This window comes from Mesocricetus auratus, unplaced genomic scaffold (genome assembly GCF_017639785.1).
Source record: "Mesocricetus auratus isolate SY011 unplaced genomic scaffold, BCM_Maur_2.0 Super-Scaffold_100018, whole genome shotgun sequence".
Lineage (NCBI taxonomy): Eukaryota > Metazoa > Chordata > Mammalia > Rodentia > Cricetidae > Mesocricetus > Mesocricetus auratus.
In genome coordinates, this window is record NW_024429199.1 from 4,347,437 (window position 1) to 4,371,354 (window position 23,918).

Sequence of the window (23,918 nt, forward strand, 5' to 3'; positions counted from 1 at the left end):
AAGCAGACCAAATCCCAAAGTCAGGACACTGACACCTAAACCAGGATGTTGTCTTATATTTATTTTTAAATAGTGTGCATGTGTGCATGTATGTGTGTGTATGTGCGTGCACTCGCACACACATATGTGTGCAAGTGTATGTGTGTATCTCTGTCCACAGAGGCTGAAGCTACAGGTGATTATGAGCTGACCTAGACAGGTGTTAATAACAGAACTTGGAGCCTCAGGAAGAACAACGAAACACATGTAACCACTGGGCCATCTCTCCAACCCTATCAGGAGGGTCTCAAGCTGGTGAGATTAGATAAAAGTCTGTGGGCAGAGCATCTTACTGGGCTCTTTATCTTTCCCCCAGACAGAAGGGTCCCATTCTCCTGTGCTGGGTGATGATGGAGGAAAGGCAGGTATAGAACACTGATCAGTCAGGCCATGGAGGTGTCAGTGAATCGTGGGCAGCATGCTGTGCTGAGCTCCGGTGCACAACCTGTAGACCAGCCGTCTGCATTCCACGTCTAGAGTTCTCAGTGAAGCAGGGTGAGGACCTCGATGCCTTCAATGCACAGGGCTACAGGGGACCTGGATTCCAACAGCGAGTGTGCATCTGGCTTCACCGTGTGTTCCTTGTACAGTGCAGAGCCGTGCTTCTCAGCAGGGTGCTTTAGATGCTGCCACAGACACCTCTTCCCTAGACGCTGAAGACCAACTGTATCCTTGTACCTCTCCCACACCATATCAACAGTGCCTCCGATTCTTCGGGACATCAAACACTCGCACACATTACCAAATACCCCCACCTCAGACAGACAAATTCAGGGGCCTCTGAACTTTACAGTCATATGACTTCAGTACCTAAGAACTAGTTTGGGGGGATCAAGTGCATGGCAGCTCGTGACAAACGTAAAAGAGCTGCTGAATCGCATCCAGACACAGCCTCACTAGCAAAGCTAACGTGGGGTCAGCCACCTGGCTCCCAGACAGCCCTATTGCAGTGTTCTCCAATTAGTTGATCACTAGCATATGAGACAGCTTCTGACTCTGAAAATACTTCCTCTAAGTGAGCATTTTGAGCTTCTCTGTGTTGCTACAGATTAAAGCCACACTATGGCGTGAGTTTTAGAGTAAGGGCAGATGGCAAAGCCATGGGCTACTGTAGGTGACAGGGCAGCATGCTGGAAGCAGTTTCACGGAATCTGGTCCAGGTTGGTGCCAAAACTATCGTGGAGTGAAAACGACACCTGTCTGGTGAGCAAGTGATAAAGGGATTGTGGGCGACTTTAGCAATCAGGAGCACAAAGCAATGCAGAAGGCGGCACTCTGCCCCCAAAGCACAGGTTGGTTTCCAAAGGAACTACTCTGGGCATCTCCTTGAACTCTAGTACAATGTCCTGAAAGGGAATCTTAGAGGCTGGGCTAGCCTACAGCACACAAAGTCTCTTGAACTGGAAGCTCTGTGCAAAGGCTGAGGCGGGGCAGGGGTTCTCAGTGTTATAAATGGACAGTTTTGTCACAGACACCTGCCCCAAATAAAACAGTTGTCTTTATAGTCTCTCACCTGTTTACTCCGAGACTTCTGTACTCTCCCCCGAGTTCCATTCATCTTAAAGACATGGAGTGACAACACATGGTCCCTAAATCTTTGGGCCTGGCCATCTGAAATGAGGCTTTCAGCCTTCCCTCGTCTGGCTTTCCAGAACACACTTCCACTGCACTTGTGTGAGAGGAAGAGATATAAGAGAGGCAAATGTAGGATCATGAAGCCAAAAGAGCATCCTACCAGAGCTTTTGCTAAAAACGTATCCATGCCCTCAACATATGCCACACCCTTTCTGGGAAGATGTTGCTGGCCTGGAAGCTGGGTTAGTGAAACCTAAAATACACCACACAAAAAGCACAGTTACCCTCCCAAAGTAGATCCCATAATTAAGTCAAGCCATCTCGAGAGAACTGTTCTGTGTCACAGCTTCATGTATGTTGCTTTAATCTCCCAGTTTCAGCAAATGCGGCCATATCGGGCTACAAACGTGCACAGCAACTCACATTTAAGCCAGATTGTGGTGTCACTAGTGATTGGTTGCAAATAAACAGCCCCGCGAACCAAAATGCTTGATGTCAACCATCTGTAATGAGATCCCTCTCCTCCCTAAGCACATTTCCACCACATCAGAATCACTACCCAAGATTCCAAGGGAAGGACCACTCAGATTGCAGTGCCATCTCATCTGCAGACAAACATCTGAGGAAGCTGGACAGACGTCTAAACCATGAGACAGTGCCCTTCTGTGAGATGCTGAGAGCACACTGTGAGGACCTCTTTCCTTCTGTGGACCATGGTCAGTACAACTTGTCTGTCTGACCTCTTTAGGTCTGATTTTCTTGGAATCAGGAGGTAGCTTGACTCCTGATGAAGTCAGGTAGGTTCATAAAGGTTCTCAGGCCTCTGTATTCTGAGCCCTTTTCAGAAGTCTATATGTGTATCATTAGATTATTTTAAAATATAAATCCTCCAAACAGTAGGCACTTTAGATATTTTACTGGCTCTATCTCCGTACCACTGACATTTGGGATTATTTTCTGGGTTTATGCACATGTGCTGCTGAATGCAGGGCATTTAGCAACATCCCTCCCAACACCGAATACTCTCTAGAAAGGCAAGGTGACCTGGATCAGAACCACTGTTCTCTGTGTACTTATCTCTCACCCTGATGAAGGATGTGAATCTGAGAAAAAAACATTCATACACAGCATTCATACTGTCTGCTAACAGTGCCAGAACTCAGAAGACAACATATTTGCTACCTGGAGCCCCTGGACTGCTTCCCTCTCCAGAGCTCTGTTCTCAGAAGACTACTCAACAGAAGCCTCCACAAACCATCACCAGGTGCTCAGTATGAGACCAGCGGATGAGAGGGGCTTTAGGGCTGGGTATCTGCTAACATCACCTACAGAGAAGGCATGCTCAGTCGGATCCTGACAACTACAGCGCTTCAGTGCAGGGCATTGGCTAGAGGGGAAATCGTAAAGCAGGGGCCTCTGCTAAGAGCTCCCAGAGTGGGGCGGGGCATGGACATAACACAGGAGGAAAAAGGCCCTGAGAAGGGGTGATGGTCATTTAGTCCACAGGAGAAGAGGTGGCTGAGGAGGAGCCCTGAACATGTGGACTAGTGTGTGTGAGAGTGAGGTGACTTGCCCAAGCACTAAGACTCAATGAATATTCAAGTGTTCATCACACTTGGGGGCAGGAAGGGCTCAGCTTAAGTTCCTGTCCCACACACAGTCAATGTAAGGGGCAGCTGATTCTTTCTTTCCACTCTCCTCAACCCACTTTCTTTTCAGCAAGTTAAGACAACTGTCCTCTAAGAGCTCATTCTCACACACAACAAAATTCTCTCTCTCTCTCTCCCTCCCTCCCTCCCTCCTGTACAGTACAGTTCTATAGGTTTTCACAAAAGTCTACAGTTGTATAAATACCACAACTAAGATATGGGACAGTATGGTCACTCTCCTCAGACAATTTCCTTGTGTTCCCTAATTGTTTATTTGCTTTTTCATTAAGAGAAAAACATCTGGGTTAGCACAATGATTCAATGCATGCATACAGTGTCTAATATCAAATCAGAATGAGCATTCGAAACTCCTTAAATATAAATATTTCTACATGCTTGGAGAGTTTGTGTTCTTTTTTAGTTGTTTTGAAATATATCCTATATTGTCGCAATCAGTACTTCCCCAGTGAGCTGGAGGAACCAGGCCTACTCCTTCTGTCTCATCGCCCTATATATTAAGCAAGCTGTCTTACCATAGACCAGCTCCTTATCTCCAAGATGACTCATATCCCCTGGTTAGAAATTTTATTGAAGGGCCTTTGTGGCTCTTTGGAGATTACCATAGAGACCTCCTGAGGCCATGCCCATGTTCTTGATTCATATGACAGACATGTGACCTTAACATCAGCACCCCTCTACAGTGACATGGCTGATTAGGTCCCAAATGCAGGTAAAGGCTTTACCCCCCAAACCAAATTCTTGGGTCTCTATGAAGTCACATAACCATAAAGGTGTAAAATAAAAACAAAGTTTTGGAAATAAAAGCCTATACGCACCAAAAGTGTTATTTACCTCACTGTTGTCCCTTTTTTACTAATGTAATGAAAATTTTATCATACTTTAACCAAAGGCTCCAACAAGTGACCTCAACTCAGTTGCAAGGTGGCAGGAAGGGAAGCCAAGTTAGCTGTGCTTGTCTGAAAAGGCTTCCTGGGGTTCCAGAAGGAGGCCCAGGTCCCCGGGGTCCCCCAGCTCATTATGGAGTAAATGATGAGGAAGTGGCTGTGGTGCTCCCTGTGAAACCACATGTGTGTGACCAACCCATCCCCCAAGCCTTCCTGCTGAAGACATGCACCTTTTGAGTGGCTTAGCTTTGATGGCAAATGTGGTCTCCAAACAAGAGGGCTCTGCCGTGAAGCAAGGCTGCTGTGGAACATCACTGACTATGCTCAGCACGCCTCAGTTCGCTTACTCCCAGCAATCCTGCTGAGTAGGAAATACTAATGGCCTCAGTTTACAGGAGAATTGGAGAGGTCAAAAAACAACCAATAGGTGTGGAGGGTTCTAACCTGGATCCCTGACTCCATGGACCGCCCTCCTCGCCACCAGCGAGGTTGGGATCCTGCTTCTCCGGGTCTTTCAAGCTATTGCTCCAGCCTGGGGCAAGCTCCCAGGAAGCTGTGCTGCCCACCCCCTTCCATTTCCCATTCCTCAAACAGCTAACTTCTCTCTGGTCTCAGCATGCAGGCCATTTCGAACCCCTGCTTTGGAGACGTACTTCTTCTCGTCTGTGCGTTTGTTCCTGTTGCACAGCTGGCTTAATACAGAAACTAAATTGCCAAGGATGTCTTGGGTTATACACCTGAGCTTTACCAAATCTATACTTACTAGATTTTAGAAAACCCCATATCACTTAATAACATTATTTTAAACAAGAAAAATGGCATGCTGTCAGAAAACACTAATTCAGTGCCACATTTAATTAAAAACTTTCATTTGAAGTTTAGTGCAGATTTAACAGATGCCCAGGGCAGAGCAGGGCAGGGCAGGGCACGGCAAGGCAGGGCAGTGGCTTCCCCTCATTGGCACCATTTTACAACTAAATGTGTTAGAAATAAGTGTGGTAACACTTACCCAAATTTCCACCAACTATCACAAACTTTATATACACCACATGTCTTCTAAACCGCCGGTAGGACTGACTCTGAAAAAAACAATGCAAATAAACAACTTATTCACAATCCGCTTTAAGCCACCGAGTGCTCATTCTTTGTGGCTCTTCACCTATCCCGCAACAGCAAATTCCCTACCAGCTGCCCCTTTGCTGTGCACAGGAAAATGAAACCAATTTACACATTATCTTAGCATACATGAGCAAGAAAAAAAAATCTGTGAACAAGTAAATCAGTCAGAAACTGCGCTTACAAATAAGAATTTCAATCCTTTAAAACAACCAGAGGTAAGAGAACCATGGGGGAATATCTAAGATTAAACTAGTAACATTTTCCCCTTAGAGTCAATTCCTCTCCTTTTTATCCAGCACTCTTCCTTCTGCCTAGCTCTGGGAGGTCCCAGGCTACTCTGTTCTTCAGTGGATCTTATTTAACTATCTGTAAAATAGGAACTGTGTGACCCACCTCACAGTGTCATTGTTACTGTCAAATCACATCAGCTAAGTCACTCACAGGACACAGGTTTAAAACAGCAGCAGGCACACAGTAAGGGCTGAGTGAATGGAAGCTCGGCCCTCCATGCTCCTCATTGCCCGGCCTGAGTCCTAACGTGGCTTCTCACCTCTAGGGCACATCAGACCCCAGACCTGCTGCTGAGCCCACACCCAGGCTGGGCTCACTTCACTCTACCTGGGGTGTATCAGCCTTGCTTGCTTGCAGAAACCCATGCCCAGCCTCCAGTCGCTCCAACACACACACACACACACACACACACACACACACACACACACACACACACACACACACACACACACACTCCAACTCTCCTGACCCTGCAAAGCATTTCCCCACACACCATTTACACACATTCTCCCTTCTGATCACCAGCATATTACACATGATATTAATCCGCCTGGATTCATTCTTGTCCCAGCTTTATTTCCACAGGTTCCAACCAGGCGGAAGCACAGCAGCCGCATCACCTGCTGCTGGGCCCACACCCGGCATGTACCTCCCCTGATCCCCTTCCGTCCTATCCCTACTAGTAAGAGGCCCAGGTATTTTCTTGGGCAGGAGCTCTTTGCCGTTATAGACTATGTCAGTCCACAGCATTTTTCCAGAATTCTAAATGGAATTTTTATTGCTTGTTTGTTTTTTTAAAGAATAATGTCTTTAAGTATTTGAAAATAACATATGAAATGCAAAGAATTTAAACCATAAAATGCCATCCGTAATCAGTTATCAAAATTTTTCATAGTGGGACCCTGTCTCAAAAAAATTTCTTTCTAACAAAGTTGAGATGGACTTCCTTCAATATTTAAACAGTTTTCTGCAAAAACCATAAAGTAAATGCCATTTTAAGTATCTTTAAGTGAAAAATCATATTTTATGATGTCCTTGATTGTAATATAATAAATACTATCTGTATTCTATTCTACATAGAGCTAAAACTATTCCACAATAAAAAGAAATGCTGGATTTCAGTTCAAGGTTAAGGAAAATGAGGAGTAGATTTCTTCCCCTCTTGGTCCCTGACCCCTTAATTCCATCCATGTCCTCAGTCCAACAACACCAGCTTTAAGCCTCTCCTAATTCTCATCTTTCACGTCTTGATTTTCCTAATTTGGTATTACCTTACATTTTTGTTTTTCTAGTCTTTTAAATTAGATTTTAATATACGTTCTATTTTAAGTTTTAAGCATTTTTATTCCTTTTAATAACACTCTCCCTATCACCAGCACGGGAAGGGAGGCATTCATCAGTACTGTCTGCATCAACCAGAGATTAAGTACCCTGATTGTACAAGCTTGACCAGTATTAAAATTATCTCATCTCTCTTTGGCAGCCTGTGAGGTCCTAAATATGTAGAGGGGCACCTCAGCATGCTATATTTAGATTACAAATGACTGAAGTTAGGCAACAAAATGTTCTCTTCCTTTAGAGAGTGGACGCTTCATCTGTGTTGCTGACTGACAAGTCTCTGGGAACAGACCAGCTGTACACGTATTCACTGACAAGTAACACCCTGGATGCCTAAGAGATAAGCACACTCCTACCTTCCTGGAGCACCAAGTCCAGCAGCTTCCGTCGGCAGCTCCCCACCTCCCAGGCTCTTGCATAGCAAAGAATGGTGAAACCATGTCGGCAAGGCCAGCTAGCACCATTTGGCATCTACTAGAAACTGGACCAAGATCTGACTTCCTGCCAATCACCTAGACATGAAGCTGCGGTGCTGGGGCAAGTAGCTGGATCAAGCAGATGAAATGGTGAAATCCCACATACGTTCCCACTGCCCCAGGAGTGATGTCTCTGCATGTGAGGCCAGAGACGATGACCACTCGTGACCACCTCAGGTAGGTCTGTTTAACATCTGGCCACATCAGGCATTCCAAGCCCCGGAGTATCTGTGATGAATCAGACCAATGATAGACAAGACTGTCCATATTATCCTTTTTCCTAATCAGCTTCAGCAAGAGATAACTGTGTATCTTTTGCCAAAAACAAACAAAAAAACCAGGACAGTTCTCCCTTTTTAAATGAAGAAAGCATAATGATTTTCTCCACTGAAAATCAGTAACCAGGGCACAGTGACCAATTGCTTTGGCAGAAATTTAGCACTGGCAGAATTTTTTACACCTGACATCATGTCAAGTGACTCTTAGGATACGTGGGTGTGTGTTCTTCTCCAGTAATACCCAAGGTTAATGAGTTGCTGGCTGTAAGAATGAGGGGTGAGCTTGGCACATAACCCTCTTTATATTTAAGCACATTTATTTCCATTTCTTTAGGATTTGGATATATGATATCAGTTACCAGTAAAAGTAACCGAAGGATAACAAAGAGGTGACTGTATCTTCCATTTCTTGAACTGCAATGTGTGTAGTTATGAAGAAGTAATACTGTTTTTATGGGTACGCCCACACAACAGTGTGCAGCCCTGCATACTTTCTGTTTCTAAGATACACCACAGGCTGTGTATAACTGCCGAGTTCAAGGAGACATTTTAGGTACATATTGCCAATATAGTTCTCATCAATACAGGGCTATTCTTGCTTTCTTCTTCCTAATGGAGCCCTCATACATCCTTTACCAGACTCAGGAGCTGGGGACAATGATCTCACTAGGGGTTTAGGGCTTTCCAAGGACACCACCACTGACACAAGCACCATGTGGCTACTTGTCAGGAGTATGAGCCCTAAGGCTTCACTCAAAGCAAACTTTCCCAGGTGATCAGTGTGTATACTAAGGTTGGAGAGGCTCTGACTCAAGAAATCCCCCGATTCTTACCAGTGACTGGGTCAAAAATAAACATGGGCCCAATATAGGCCAATGAGACAAGAATGTTTTACTAGGAACACCTGACTTCTCTGTCTTACTTCTTGTCATGTGCGTGCGTGCGTGAGTGCGTGCGAGGCCTGGAGTTCCAAGGCTCTTTTACTTTAGCCTAGGGCTACAGCTGCGACTGAGACAGGGAAAACCCTGGGAAACAGAGCACAGAACTGTAGTACCTCTGAGTTCCCAGTGCACTCCCTGAGTGGAGTCAGCAACTGTTTGCTCTAGAAAACTTTCTCAAATAAGTGTTATAAAAAAGACAGGATGGCAAGGTGCTGAGTCCCCTCACATTCTGAAGGGCCAGAGTAGCATTCGGAGACTCATCTTGCTGGAACTGACCCAGTGCTGTTCTGGTTATGATGACCTCGTCTCGACTGTGCATTCCCACAAGCTCTAAGTCAGCTGGACGCAATCATCCAGAGGAAATGCTGAACACTTTCCAAATTATCTTAACCAGAGTGGTCAACAGTTGCCTTCCCAAGAAGTCACATGGATGTCATTTCCTGCAAAGACAATAGGAGACTAATTGCTCAGCCTCTAACAGGGAAGATATGTAATTACTGAAGGGTAAATAAAGAAGAGCTTGAGGCACTCGGAGTCTGTTTCTGGACCGTTCCATTTGCTTGTGGAACTGGGGGCAGCTACCTGGTCTAGAAGAGATCTGAGGGGCAGTTCCTTATGCAGGCATTTATACCTTTTTACATGTCCCTAATTCTTGGTGAAGGCCTCTCTGAGAGAAGCAGGCTGGCTGTTACACAGAACCCCACATGGCTTTAGTATAACTGTGACTCATATGTAGGAGTTATGTATAGTTTTGGAGAATGGAAATGTCTCACCAGACATCTCTGGTGTCCTAGATTGTTAACCACAGTGGAGGAGAGGGGTATTCCGGGTTTGGACTGATGCTGGGTTTGTCACGGTGGCCTAATGAGAATGAATTTTCTGTCAGGGAGTGAGCACACCGACTGTCTCCCACAATGTCTTGACCCCCAGCTTCAACCTCACAAGCTCTTTGCCCCTCAGACCCTTTTTGTTTTCTCTCTCCTTCCCCTCCTTCCTACTTCCAACTTCCCCAGTTCCCAATAGCATCCCGTGTAATGAATTTCAAACTACATCGCTATCATTCTTGTTCCTGGCTTGTCAGCCACCTTTAGCTAGAAGGAAGGACCTCTCTTTGGCCGCCGCTCTGTTTGTAGTGCTTGTACAGTACCTGGCATGGAATTTACAACATCTGCTGAATGAGTAACGAAAGCCTCCTGGGGTTGAGACTGTCTCATGAGAGCCCTTTACTTCCTAGCTCTGGCTTCTCCTGGTCCACCTTATTTGCATATGTGAATATCTGGGGCACAAGCTGCTTAGGTCCCAACAACAACGTGTCATCTGGGAAGGACTTACAGCCTAGACCACACTTTGAAAGTGAGAAACCACATTCACGAAGGCCAAGAAGCTTACAAGAAGTTTTCTAACTAGAAGACAGGAGAAATGGGAACTTTATCCAGGCTGCTGACCCAGAGCTCTGGCTACCAGCTTGACTCTAGTTCGAACACGGACAACAATCTCTCAGGGGAACCTAATTCAAAAATATTTGTTGACTGGTTGAATAAATGGATGGATCACATGCATGTACCAAGGGGTGTCCATTACAGTTAAGGAATGGATGTAACATGGGGAAGCTGTTGTCTCTCTAGGACTAGGGGAAGAGCTGGAAACCACACTTTGTCCCACAGGGTCTCTAAGCCACATCCATACAGGAACTGCTGGGCCTGTGACACTGTTAGAAATCTCAAGATAAAATAAAAACACTAAAACATAAACAAGCAAAACACAAAACAAAACCTCAACCACCTATTGTTTACAAGGTTAAGCACAAGCTCTGCTCCTAAAAGCTATGCAGAGAATGAGGGCCGAAAGGAGAGGTGAGTTCCTGTCCCTGCCTTTCTCGGCTCTCCTGTGACTGCTACTGCTATGTATACCATAAATAAAGACCGAGAGCTTAAGTGCACAATAACAACAGATTTCAAACTCAGACCCGACTTCCCCTGGCTACAACAGTCTCTCAAGACCTACATTGAGCTCCAAGTGATCAAATACTACACCTAACAAGTCAGCACACAGACAAAGCCCCACCCATTGCCAGGGCCAGGATGGTTTCCAGGGAAGCAAGCCCACTCTGACTGATTGTAGACTTCCCTCCTCCTTTTGGGTGGGCATGGGGGTGATTAGCAAGGTGTTTTGGGAAGGTCTCACTGACCCATTAGCTAACCCTCCTGTCAATCCTGGCTTCCCTCCAACAAGCTGTACGAACTCAAGCACGGCTATGGTGGCTGTTTTATGATTTGTTGGAGTGGGAGTAAACAGCAGAGATATGAGGAGGAAGAGGAAGAGAGAGAAGAGCATAGGAGGCACTATGCCAACAAGGAAGGAGGTACTGACAACAGACTAAGAGGATGTGAGGGTCAAACGCATGTTGCTCCTTTTAACGCGAGTACCGGGATGAGATAGCAGAGGCTCGCTGTGAGCAAGGCATTGCAAAGTCAGCAAAGAGAAGCCAAGAGAGAACAGGTTCCTGAGATCATGAAGCTAGCTTGGAGAAATACAGACTGGGGGTTCACGGCACTCAGGCATGGGCTGCTGTGCAAATGGGTGGGTGAATTAAGGGAGCTCCCACCATGGTAACATCCACAAGGCCCAAGCAATAAAAACATTGATGTAATTTCATATTATTATTACCACCATATTGAAATCTATAGATTGAGGTACTCAGCTCATTTAGGGTTAGAAATAAGTGAGTAAATGCCATTGGAACAAGGAGTTAACTGTCTAGTATGAGGTGGAGTTTGAGGCTCTAAGAGTCATTAGAATGAAATATATATGCACAATAATCCCATCTTTCTTCCCAGTCCTGAAATCACCTCGGGCAGTAGGTAGAACCAGAAAATGGAGCGACACTGTTTATAGCGAATGTGAATTGTTTCTGAGTTGCCCTTTTAGGTCAAGCTATTTCTAGGCTCTGCAGTCTAGTCTCGGTTATAAACGCTGCATTGTTCTGATGCATGTGCACCTGCTAAACATGTCCCCTGCAGCAGCTCCTGGGAAGGCTGAAAAATGCACTTCTGTGTAATTTCACATCCAACCCAGAAGGGAGGTTAACAGTGAGTCATTCAGATCCTGAGATGTAGGCGGTGAGCATATCAAGCTTGAGAGTAGATGGACTGTTAAAAGAATATTCTATAATTTAAATTTTATTTTTTAGTACCAGAACCTGGTGTGTCTCTCACATACCCAGTACACACACATACACATACACACACACACACATGTGCACACACATGTGCACACACATACACACACACTTTCAAGGCTTATACTAAATTCTCATTACTAAATAGAAGTAGAAAAGACCAACTTTCACTCAGACTCCTAACTGCCCTGAGCCATCTCCAGGTCCCAGGTTCTGAGGGCACTGACAATTAGGAATCTAGTTTCCCACTTGATACAATACCCAAATCTGAGCCCAGCAACTCTTAGAGCCCATGTTAAGGTTCTTAGTTACGCCACTGATGATCCAACATCATGCTAACTTTTTCTTTACCAACAACCTGTTGCAACCATCCCTGAGGATGCCAGGTTTTAAAGCAACAAATCTCTCATAACAACAATTTTTGAAGTACTTGTTTTATTTGTCCAGCTCTGGCTTGGAGTCAGTGAGACTGATTTAAATCTTGGCCCTGTTAAGTTTAATAAACTTGGAAAAAATCCTTAACGGTATGAATACAAAGCAGAAGCTTCCCTTCTCTCTTCTTGCTTTTAACAAATCTCCACCAAAAGACAACCAATTACCAGGACTGAAAAGATGGCCCAGCAGGAGAGAAGCTTGGCCCAGTAGGGGAGGAGCTTGGCCCAGTGGGGGAGGAGCTTGGCCCAGTAGGGGAGGAGTTTGGCTCAGTAGGGGAGGAGCTCACTGCACAAGCAGGAGGACTGAAGAATTGTGGCACATGGAAATCTCAGGACTTTTTAGACATCAATTCTCTCACAAATTGAATCTTTAATTTAATTTTAAATAAAAAGGACAACTAGTACTTTTTTCGGGAATGAATCTATAAACAGAAATTATCAGGAAATGCAAAGGACCAAAAGTAAGAAAAATCCTGAAAAAGAAAACAAGACCTTTTCATATATGAAGATTCACTACAAAATAACAGTGGTGAGAGCAAGTCATTTGTACATGGACACTCAACAGATAGACCAACAGCAAATCAGCCTAAAGCAGACAGGGACAGTCACTCAGCCAAGGGGAAGACAAGACTGAAGGCCAGTACACAGTGCTGGGCTCCCTGAGGCATAAGGTGAACTGCATCTCCCAAAAGGCACGTTGGGAGTCCTGACCTCCAAGGACCTCACCAAGTGACCTTACTCGGAAACAAGATGGCTGCGTGTGTGGAGATGAGGGTATATAAAATAGTAAGTCCTGGAGCCAATGTTCTTTGTGGTTTTTTGTTTTTGTACCTTAAATATGAAGGAAACAGACCCAAATAGACCCCTAGGGGAGAAGACCATGTACTGTGGGAGGCAAAGATCAGAGCTGCAGCAGGGGACCAAGGAGTGGGATCAAGGAAGAACTGCCAATTCCACCAGCAGCCAGCAGAGGGCTCTTCTTGCAAAGCTCAGGAGGCAACGCCCTGCTCACACCTCAATTTTGACCTTCTGGCCTCTAGAATACATTTCTGTTATTTCAAGCCACAGGTTTCGTTATATTGTTACAACAGTCCCGGGAAGCAAATACACACAGTATCTGTATCTTGAAGACAACCCTACATAAAAATTAGTGATAGATGGATGGTAAATTCTAAAAAAGTCAAATAGAAGGACTTTAGAAAACAACCCATTGAACACCTTTACATTTTGCAACAGGCAGAAAATTTTAAACCAGAACTCAAAAACATATAACGACCACAAAATAAAAATACCTCAATTTGGAGTATAGTAAAATTAAGAATATCTTCATGAAATGATATTAATAGAATCAAAAGGCAAGGAGGAAGCAACTACAGCCTATGTCTGACGAATATATATATTTATTTATATGTATATATATATCAATGAGGAACACTGATAACCCACTAAGAAATAGGCAAAGAATTGAGAAGGCAAACAAGTAATAGCCAGAACACACTTATAATGTTTTGGTTTAATTACCCAAGAAAAACAAAACCACAATGCACTACACCATCATGTACTGACCAGATTGGCTAACCTACCCAAGACAGACACCGGGGAAGGCTGGGGTGCTCGTGGGGATTTCCCATTCACTGCAGGTGAGTATGCTCAAAGAGGGAGAGGAACATCTTCTCACACGTAAGGCTTTGACACCCAGGGAACCGTCCTACAGAAAACTGAATATGCTTGCCCTCTGAGGCACTGCTGGTAACAGTTTCAAATTGGAAACAACTTAAACTTGAAACAACACCTAATATAGAAGAGCTGAGTAATTCTGTGTGATGCAGTCATATATGACCCAGGTCATACAGCAGCATGAAAGCAGGGCCATGGTTTATTCATAGAAAATTTATCATGGGGGGGGGCTGGAGAGATGGCTCAGAGGTTAAGAGCACTAACTGCTCTTCCAGAGGACCTGAGTTCAATTCCCAGCACCCACATGGTAGCTCACAGCCATCTATAATGGGATATGGTGTCCTCTTCTGGTCTGCATGCATATACACAAAAAATATATAAATAAATCTTTAAAAATTATAATTGATTAAAACCAACCTTTGACTTTTCGAGACAGGGTTTCTCTGTACTGTTTTGGAGGCTGTCCTGGAACTCACTCCGTAGACCAGGCTGGCCTCGAACTCACAGAGATCTACCTGCCTCTGCCTCCTGAGTACTGAGATTAAAGGCGTGTGCCACCAACGCCCGGCTCCCAACCTTTGACTTCTAAAAGCACCATCACTAACTCCACTTGGTGAAGTTCCCTCCTAGAGACTAGAGGACTCTATGAGTCTGCATGTCAGACTCACTTCCTGTCCCACCTGGCTGCTGCTAACAAGATGAGCTCTCCTGAAAATCCCTCATCCGGGCACCTGCAGACTTTTTGCATTTTCTATGCAAGGACACTACACTTCCATTAAACAAACCCTAGAACTCTTGGGCGTCGACCCAAAGAAGTTAGAAACAGATCAGAGCTCTCTCTCCTGAACACTGAAGCAGAGAACACTGTACATTTGTTGAAACGAGATGAGATAATCTGAAGATGTATAGCACTAAAAGTCTCCAAGTGCCATTTCATTAGATTGTGGGTCTTATTCACTGAAGATAACTATCATGGTACAGACATTTTATATTGTTATGCTAGGATGGCATGAAGCACAGTTTCAGTACAGTAACTACAGTAATACCCACTATTCTAATTTTATCTTGATTGATTTTTAAGTAAAAATTTGGCTATTCAAGGCCAACTTCATATACATCAAAGCATTTTTTTTTTGGAACCTTGGTTTACAGCCTGCAACATCCTAGAAGGGAAAATCTTGAAAGATGCATTTTCATCCCATGGTACATGGAAGATACTGGGGGTTTCCTTGAGAATCACCCATTCCTGCCTTCACAGCAGTGCTTGGACAGGTGCATAACCTCCAAGGGGTGGTGAATAGTGAGGTGACTCCCAGAACTCCATCCCTACCGTGGAAGTGCCAGGCTCTCAAGATGCTTACCCTGTCCACACACACTCAGCAGTGGCAGCTGACCTCCAAACAGCCAGCTCCACGGGGAGGGGGATGTGGCTTTGGTTTGGGGGACACGTTGGTCTCAGCCAGCCTGTTATCATTATATATCCAACACAACAACAGTCCCAGGGACCCTGGTGTGTAGGAGGCCAGTCACACCAACCTTTGCAGAAAGTTCATTTCTAAGACCTTCTGGAGGAGAGGTTCATTCCTGTAATTAGGCCAGCACCCTAAGAATGAAGGTCACCCGCACAGGAAGCAAGACACGTACACAATGGCTCTATCCCACAGTCCCACATACTGTGCTTCCAAAGGTACACATGGACTGGAGGGTGTGGGTTCCTGAGGAAGAACCTCACTCACCCTGAGAATGGCCAGGGAGCCTGGTCGCAGAGATGCTCCCCTGTCCAGCACACCCACAGCGTAGAAACCTGTGTGCCTCAAGTCACCCCACCTCCCTAAATATTAGCTCCCCAAAGAGGAGCACTTCTCACCTCGAGGTCTGCTGCTCTTGCGCAAGCTTTCTGACACTAACCCTACCCACAATTCCACCAACAGCTGAAGGGACAATACTGTGGCTGTGCCCCCTCCCAGTCCCTAGCAAGGGTTCTCTTGATAGAAGAATGACATGTGCTTTTTAAGCAATTCCTTATCATGAATTCTGAAAATGGAGATAAATGACAGAAATCTAACACGATAATCAGTTCACAATTACATGGACAGAGCAAAACCACCCAGGCCAGTTCCTTTAAGAGCTTGTCACAGATGAAAGACTCAGCCCTGTCACCAAGGCAAGGGAGTCACAGCTGCAGCTGTGGGATGGTCTGATCTGGCTTTGGATGGCCCATGAATTAAGAATGGGTTCTGGCATTTTGAAATGGCTGGAAAAAGAAGAGAAATTTAAGTTTCAGTGTTGATAAATGAAAATGTACTGGCACACTGCCACATCCATTTGCTTGTGTTTTGTCTGGGCCTGCTTTCAAATGACAATAGCAGAACTGTCTCAAAGGAGTCCGTATGGCCCATAACGATGAAAATATTTATAATCTGGACTTAACAGAAAATGTGTGCAAGTGCTGAGCTAAAGTAATTGCTGGGTTTGCAGAAGGCTGCCCCACCCATTAGGGTCCCGTGCCTCTGAAATCATCTCCGTGTCTAGTCAAAAGCAAATCCTAAAGCATGTGTCCATCTCCCATCCAGGTAAGAGACACAGCCCGCTAGAGCTGTCTTTCAATCTATGGGCAGCAGGCTCCAAAAGTCAACAGGTATACCTACTATTTCTTTAATTAAATGAAACACAAGTACTCAAGGATGTTGTTATGGAATGAATTGTGCCCCACCCCTGTATTCCTATATTGAAGTCCTAACGGGACCGTGCATGTTTGGAGATGGGATCTTTAAGGAGGAAACGAAGTTACAATGAGGTTACCAGTGGAGGAAGTGTGAGCCCGGCTGGGAAGAAGGTCAAACGTGATGACAGAAGGAAAGGACAGACATCTACAGTGTAAAGAGAGAAACCACCCCTTCCAGTCCCAGAAGTGTGAGGAAACAAATGTCTCTTGCTGATGCTACCCAGACTGCAGTACTGGCAGGCAGTCCTGACAAAGCAACAGAGGCACACCCACAGGACTCCTCTGGGGAAAATGGTTCCAGTCACACATGTATAAGATAGACACATAATAGGAAAATGTATTAAGTTCTGTGTCACCAAGGTAGTTAAAGCCAGAGAACCCCTTGCTAGGGGGAAGAAGTACATACATAAATGCATACGTGTAACAAACTCAGGACCAGAGCGATGCTGCCTAGCCAGAGGCACTCTGCTACATGTCCTCACAGCAATCCTACCGGATAAGTCACAGTTCGTGACTTCAGGTGACAACAATACAGCACAAGGAGAGTAAGCCAGGCGAATCTGCCTCCCAGCTTACACGGCCTCTCATCATGAATTAACCCCTGGGACATGGGGCATAGATCCAGTTTCAGAACAGGTTGCTGCTGAGAATGAATGTGAGAAAGCAGCTACTATTTACTGAATAGTTATTACTGGCCAGATTCTGAGTTGGGCTTCAGCCTATCCTATCAAATGCATGGGTCTAGCACTGGTTGGCAGGTAAATAATGGAATCAGGGAGAAATGAATTAAGTTGCTCAAGGTTAAATAGCAAAGCTGTGGAGAGTTACTTACCCAGGACAATGCTCCCACTGGTGGGCGCTTGTATTGCCAATGTAAGGAAGGGGAGGAGGGAAGATGAGTATGCTTTTCACTCACATCCTGTTAAGTTCTGAGTGAGTAGACATTGTGTATCAGACGCCAGCCAGAGAGTCAGGATACATCAGCAAGCAGAACAGATAGAAACCTTGGCATCATGGGGATCACAAGACAATAGGATTTTACCACAGAGGTTACAATCACATGTGGGTAAGGCTGGTGACACGTAAAATTCACATGTGTTGAGCACACAGGCCAGTGAAACTGCAGACATTATATAAACTGGAAGAAGGGAGATAAGAAATTTCTGGTAAATGAATTTTTGCGGCACTGAGAGTTGACCCTAGGGCCTTGCTATGGTAAGTGGTCTATCATCGAGCTACTTTCCCACCTTATTTTTACTTTATGAAGGATTAACATGTTTTTATTTTAAGTTTTTATTTACAATCTTTTTATGTATCAAAAGTTTGTTTTTATTTATTCAAGCCTATTCTTGCATCAAGAAGTAACCAGAGAGTCAAATCCTTTGGTGCCAGAACATTTATAATGATGCTACTTACAACAATATTATCTATGAGAGTATTTAAAGAGTACAGTGAATGGCTAGATAATTAGTCTATTCGCATAACAAAAAAATCGCAGTTCTTTAATCATACTAGAAAATTATAATATTAAATGGAAGAAGCGAGATCAAAGCATATACACAGGACGTAACTACACCATAACACTGTTATCCAGATATGGGTGTGACTAAGAAATATTTTCATTTCTTACAGCTCACCACCTTGCCTACACTGAAGACTTTAAAGCCAAGAAAATTTTAAAATTTCATTATAGAAGTTTCCATCAAAGAGCAGCTAAGCCTCTACCTTCTAACTCTACTCCTACTTTTCGTCTGAGACTTGCTAAGGAACGTGGCCATCAGAGGCCTTTTTAGCACTACCTTGGGTGCCAAATGCTAATAATGTTATTTAATTGTTTTATTAATTCACATTTTGGATGTGTAGTGCATGTGCTTGGCGGTACATGTGTGCCATGGTGTTCTTGTGTGTAGATCAGTAGACAACTTACGGATCAGAAGACAACTGTGTGAGTCGGTTCTTTTGTTCTACCACGTGGGTTCTGGGGATCAGACCCAGGTTGCCAGGATTGGCTGCAAGTGCTTTTGCCTGCTGAGCCATCTCACCAGCCCTAATACATATTTCTAAATTCACTCACAAAGGGACTTCAAAATAGACTCGCAAAGGGGCTTCAAAGTAGATTCAAAAGTGGCCAAAGGCATCACCAGGATGAGATAAATGATTATAACGAATTCTTCGGCTGTGACAACACATTCATTTAACAGATAAACTGAGTGCTGGTCGTGCTCCAGGCACCCTCTTAGGTAGTAGGTTCCAGGAGGTCAAATTAGGTCTCTGGGGACAAATGAGCCCCGGGGTGACACTGGTCCTCTGCACCCGATCTCAGCAGGATGCAGGGGAAAGCAGGGCTGGGGAGCAACCCTCATGAGGCTCTGACCCAGCCAGGAGACGTGGCCCCAGAAAGGCTGGCTTCATTCCTCTCCTTCCTGCTGCCTCATTTGTAAAACAAGGACAGTTCTGACCCAGTTCGAAGCACTGTGGTGAAGCATAACTGCAAAGCATTCTGGGCTCGTTTTTACCTTTCCAGTGCTCATGGATTCTAACGTAGATGGGCAAGGCTGTTTCCTTCCTTGCAGAATTGACATTTACTCTTTAAGACATGGGGTTCAGTACTTAAAGAGATAGTTCATATATTTTTTTCTTCCACATATTCAGAGTAACAATCATGGAAACACTTATTTCCTTAACTAGACAAAAAGTAAAGGGACTTCAAAGTTGAGAGAAAGCCCACCCACATTCAAATGGCAAAGCTGGGTGGGATGCAGCCAGTCAGGGAGGATGCAGTCTGTCAGGGGCCTGGAGCTACTGTGACTGGCACTTTAAAATTTCTGAGAGGGACTCCCAGCTTTCACTCCTGCATTTTAAGGACTGCTTTTGTTTGTTTGTTTTATTGAGACAAAGTCTCTCTATGTAGCCTCGGTTGGCCTGGAATTCACTATGTACACCAGGCTGGCCTCCAACTCAAGACATTTGCCTGCCTCTGCCCCCAAGAGCTCTGTTGCTCTCGAGTTGAGTTCATTTTTAATGATTTGTACCTATCAATTCCCTGCTACAGACAAGGCAGAGAAAGGCTGGGCAGCGTGTGGTAGTGGGGACACAGAAACGTGTCCATGAGGCTCTGTGAGGGAGCCGAATCTTCTCGCTGTCTGTAAATGCACAAGTGGTCCAAGGCCCAGGTACCCCTGGTACTCTATTTTAAGCACAAGCTAAGGATTTTGTAGTTACAAAGTACCCACTTTTACAAGCTCAGATTCTTTGTGGTTCTTCTGCTACAGTAAGGACTGGAAACTGGAAAGTTTAGGTAGCTCTACTCTTAAGGAGAACACTTTCATGATGCTACCTACTGGCTGTGGTTGCTGAGGCGAATGGGCAGGGATGGGTATCGAGGTCAGTCTGCTGTCTTCCTCACCCACTACATCCTTTTATTCTGAGCCTCCTAAACCCCAGCTCCCCAATGCAAATGAGCAGGCACAGCAGCCGCAGGCAAAATGGACAGAGCTTGCAGTTGGTAGCCTGGGAGGGGTGCACTGCATCCATGGCAACAGTCAAGCCCAATTCTGAAGGGCATGATGAGTATGCCATGATAGACTCAGTAACTGCTCCACTTTTTAAAAGGGAGTTGTAAAAATTATCTTTAAAATGTTCGTTGATGCCCTGTGGGTGTGAGTCCCTTTGTGAAGCAGGATCAAAATGGATTTCTATTATGGGTTTCTGCCGGCTCTTTGATTCTAAACAACTTTATTAATGTTAATAGGAGTTATGCACACATCAATGAGAGAATAAATTCCTTGGGTTTAGGGGAGCTTCAATTAGTGATCTGTATTAAGCAATGTAAAATGCTTTTTAATTTTCTTTCAAGTAATGAGACATCACCCCAGCAGGGTTGAAAATGAGGCAAAGGGCAGGAAAGACAGGGAGGGGACAAGCTCTCCAGCCAACTGGCTCGGAACCCAGGTCCCCAGCTTCACTCGGTAGGTACAGCAGGAGGCTGGGACACAGCTTGCCAAAGGGACACCAAATGTGATGAAGGGAGGAAAAGGCAGGACACACACACACACACACACACACACACACACACACACACACACACACAAACCTGAGACAGCTATGGGAGGAGTTCACGATTGTCCAAAACAATACCGACAGCAGCCGTGTTTTCCAAATCTGTCACCGCACCGCTCCATTTTTTTCCCCAGAGTGTAAGTTAATACTATTCTTCTACTTCCAAAAATATCAAGACAAAAATGGGAATGTAAGTTGTGAGGATGATGTAGCAGGATTCCTAATGAACAGGTTATCTTACGGTGCCACAAATCATGAGTACCTGGCATTTCGGGAAACTCAGCTTTTAACCCTCTCCTACGCAGCTCCAATAGTATCTCCTCAACTCTTCTCATGGAATTCACAGCCAGATTACTGTCTGCTCTGAGGACAATAGGGGTGTGCAGCAGAGAGCAGCCCAATCTCCATGATTTAAAGGGAGAAGTAAAAATTTCACTAGCATCTCCTCCATACAGCTGTTACCGTTTCACGGCTGTTGCCTTCTTCTTTGCATTGTATCTGCATGCTTCACAAATAGTAAAAAAATAAATAAAAAGACCCCAGCATAAAGGACTGGTGAGGGCTATGAGGGCACAGTGGGCCCACAGCTTTTGTTAGCAGGTGAGATCTGGAAAACTGGCCTGCACTGCTGGCGACCAGGCAGCTACACTTTAAATCCCCTCCTCAGCGAGCAAAGGCTTAGTTAGCTTTTAGCATTAGGCTCACTGATGACTGACTCCCATAGGGTAGAGCACAGAACACTGGGGTAACCAAGGTAGGACTCCACACTTTGTGTCCTTTTGTGTAGGATTATCTGGCTTTTCAAAGCCACCCCCCCCATAGTATTTGCCTTACCAACATGGAGCAGAACAAATGGTAACTCTTATATAGTTTAGCTGAACGAATATTTATAGGAAAAAACTGTTGGCTGAGGAAATGTTTGGCTAATACTGAAATACAAAAATTCAGCATAGCTCCCACACCATCCACACAGGTGCCTGGTAACATATCATTCACACTGAATTATTGGTAAGTTGGGGGTGTCTCCAGTGCTCTAGAATGAATGAGAAAAAAGCGAACCAATTACAGAAATAGTGTGTCTGAGATGGTGACAAAAACACAGCCTGGCTTGTGCACTAAGTAGTGGGCAAGTGTCAGCTTCCCCTCACATCCACTGCTGCTAGGAACCCATTGAGTGCTCTGGGGACAGACTTTCCATGGGCAGGCGTGGAGCAAAGGCTCTGCTGGTGTTTTAGTTATCATACCCCAGGATGATCTGTGGGCCCCAGGGGAAGCCCAGGTTATACATTCTGTATAGGAGACAACAAAAAGGCCTGGTAAATATTGAATATGTCTCAAGGTTCAAAATGTGTACAGCCCACTTAGCAGATGAACTCTGCAGACATCATTAATCAACTAAGGAGGCAACTCTAACTACTGCTTGCCACGATGGACTTGCAGTTGGCTTTGAGTAAACTCTTAGGTTTCTTAATCAAATGTGCTCTTCCTAGCTAGGACATGGCAGTCTGGTACCAGACAAGCAGAATCCGGACGAAGTCTTCTAAGACAAGTTGGAATTATGTATCCAGTTCTCTGCAGCAAAACTGTTCCCAGAATCCTCTACCTCCAAACATCAAAACCCCTGCTTCCACCACACTGTTTAGTGTATGCTGCTGCCTCATTTCTTTGAGCAATCATTTTGGCTATCTTTTTTAGGCATTTTCAATTCAGGTTATCCTCAGGGGATCATATTATTTGGTACTTATAAAAACAGTCATTCAATCATCTGTACTATCTGGGCTTCATTGAAAAGTATTTGTGATTAAGGATTATAATCCACAAAGCCTCTAGGATCCCACCAAGTTTCCTCCATCACATCATCAGCTTTTTAGTTTCATAATCTGTTTCATCTTCTCCAACCTGGCAAGAGGAGTAACCTGTTGTTAAGGTCATGGGACAGTGGTTCTCAACCTTCCTCATGCTGCGACCCTTTAAAACAGTTCTTCATGTGGTGGTGACCCCCAACCAGAAAATTATTTTTGTTGTTATTTCATAACTATAATTTTGCTACTGTTATGAATCGTAACTGTCTGACACACGGGATATCTGATATGGACCCCTGTGGGGGGTCATGACCCACAGGTTGAGAACCGCTGCCATGGAAGGTGGCAATGTTTTGAAACACTGATTCCTGGAATGGGTGGGGAACAGAGTCCTAGAGATGACGGCCAACAGAAGATCCTGAACACTAGGGTGTCTCTGCCTAATGTTAACAGTATCACTCCTGAAATAAATAATGAAACAGCTTGCCAAGGATAACTTAATTTCTGTAGTCACCAGTCTAAATGTAGGATTACCCAAAGGCAGAAACCATAGAAGACAGATACACACAGAATTCCATCTTCCCAAAGAGCATTGAATTGATATTGGATATTTACTTTCCAAGGAAATACCAGGAAATATATATTTCAAGTTAGGAGTGGGACAAACCACAAGAAACAGAGAGGAAGAAAAAGGACCATCTTTCCCATGAGTGACCTTCTCCCTTCCGTTTCCCATAAGCTGGGCTCCTGAGTGGACACTGTAGTGTGGATACAGTTACTCGTCTCCTGGGATCTTCTCATCCTCACATCTACAGTTTATGTCAAAAGCTGATAAGTAAACCAAATAAACTTTAAAAGAACATTTCATTCCTGTGACATTAAAGCCCAAGAAGAGACATCACAGACCGAGAATACACAACACTGAGGCGATGAGCTCTTCAGAGCCCGGCCACATGTGTTAGCACAGAAACTCAAATTCAGAGAGGGTAAAACCTTCTAGAAAGAGCCACCTGCTTCTGCTCTGCCCCCGAGGATGTCTTTCTTCTCAGCTGGTCTCCAAGAGCTCCACAGAGCACAACTCTGCCACCTTTCTGGGCCACACAGGATTTGAGCACTGCATTGTGAAGCCACTCAACACGTGTTTGTTGAGCCAGAAGGGAGACATACTTTAAGTCTCACTTTCATGTCACCGAGCATGTAGGTCTGGGAAACATAGATGAAAACATCCCATATTATACCCACTGTCGTGAGTGTTATCATTCAACCTTCCGATTCCTTGTTGAGAGATATTTGATTACACTGTGTAAAGATGTGTCACTGTGACTGGTTTAATAAAAACCTAAATGGTCAATAGCTAGGCAGGAGGTATAGGTGGGGCTTCCAGACAGAAAGAGCTCTGGAAGATAAAAGGGGGTGTCACCAGCTGGACACA

At 44.7% G+C, this 23,918-nt stretch overlaps 1 protein-coding gene across 4 annotated transcripts in view; it reads right to left on the reverse strand.

Annotated features, from left to right (window-relative positions):
- Nucleotides 1-23,918, reverse strand: part of Fyn (FYN proto-oncogene, Src family tyrosine kinase) — a 191,923-nt gene that overhangs the window by 99,654 nt on the left and 68,351 nt on the right. For all 4 annotated transcript variants that reach the window (XM_005073256.4, XM_040728310.1, XM_021229069.2 and 1 more), the window contains one exon: nt 5,178-5,247. The gene's annotated coding sequence lies outside the window, so the exon portion shown is untranslated. The remainder of the gene's footprint in view (nt 1-5,177; nt 5,248-23,918) is intronic.